The sequence below is a fragment of the Nannospalax galili genome, unplaced genomic scaffold (assembly GCF_000622305.1).
Source record: "Nannospalax galili isolate Female #2095 unplaced genomic scaffold, S.galili_v1.0 scaffold1486, whole genome shotgun sequence".
Taxonomy (NCBI): Eukaryota; Metazoa; Chordata; class Mammalia; order Rodentia; family Spalacidae; genus Nannospalax; species Nannospalax galili.
In genome coordinates this window covers 351,282-352,695 of record NW_008355165.1, presented here as the reverse complement: position 1 = coordinate 352,695, position 1,414 = coordinate 351,282, and positions in this window count along the sequence as shown.

Below are 1,414 nucleotides of genomic sequence, written 5' to 3'. Positions count from 1 at the left end.
ATAGCCCCACCAGCAGTGGATGAGTGTTCCCCTTTCCCCACATCCTCTCCAACATTTGGTATCATTTGTTTTCTTGATCTTAGCCGGTCTGACTGGGGTAATATGAAATCTAAAAGTGGTTTACTTCACAGTTCCCTAATTATTAGTGATGCTGAACATCTTTTAAGATGTTTCATAGCCATCTTTACTTCTTCTTTTGAGAACGTTCTGTTCAGCTCCTTAGCCCATCTTTCAATTGGGTTGCTTCTTGTTTTGGGTCTCTGTTTTTTAAGTTCATTATATATTCTGGTAATTAAACCTCTATCAGATGTATCGCTGGTGAAGATTTTCTCCCATTCTGTGGGTTTTCTGTTTGTTTCCTTGGTTGTCTCCTTTGACGTACAGAAGCTTTTTAGTTTAATGAGGTCCCACTTGTTAATTCTTGCCCTTGTTTCCTGGGCTATTGGTGTCCGGTTTAGAAAGTCCTTTCCTACACCTATATCTTGTAGGTTTTTCCCAACGTTTTCTTCTAAGAGTTTCAGAGTTTCAGACTTTACATTGAGGTCTTTGAGCCATTTGGAATTGGAATTGACTTTTGTGCAAGGTGAAAGACAGGGGTTTAGTTTCATTCTTCTACAGGTGGAGATCCAGTTTTGCCAGCACCATTTGCTGAACATGCTGTCTTTCCTCCAGTGAATGTTCTTGGCCCCTTTGTCAGATATCAGGTGGCTGAAAATGCATTTGCTCATATTTGGGGTCTTCAATTTTGTTCCATTTGTCTATGGGTCTATTTTTGTGCCAGTACCATGTTGTTTTTATGACTATAGCTCTGTAATACAGCTTGAAATCTGGTATAGTAATCCCCCCGGCATTGCTCTTAGTGCTCAGGGTTGTTGTTTTGGCTATCCAAGGTCTTTTGTGCTTCCATGTGAATCTTAGAATAGTTTTTTCCAATTCTGTGAAAAATGTCATGGGGAATTTGAGTGGCATTGCATTGAATCTATAAATGGTTTTGGTAGGATGGTCTTTTTCACAATATTAATTCTTACAATCCATGAGCATGGGAGGTCATTCCATCTTCTGAAGTCTTCCTCAATCTCTTTCTTTAAAGATTTAAAATTTTCATTGTAGAGCTCTTTAATGTCTTTGGTCAGGTTTATTCCAAGATACTTTAATTTTTTTGAGTGTATTGTGAATCAGAGGGTTTCAATTCTTAAGTCTAGTTCCTTAGAGCACTTAGAGCCTTCACAGGCTGCCCCCAACCCTGCTTCACGGGAGGATAGTCCTTGCTTAGAACTACAAAGTAGTAAAACACAGTCATGGAACTTCTATTTCCTAGAGGAAAACTTATTGATGTTATTTGTCTAAATGGTCATCTTGTCAAACCATCTTCTAAATATTTGTGGTTTTATCCCTCAATTTGTACTGCCCTCAA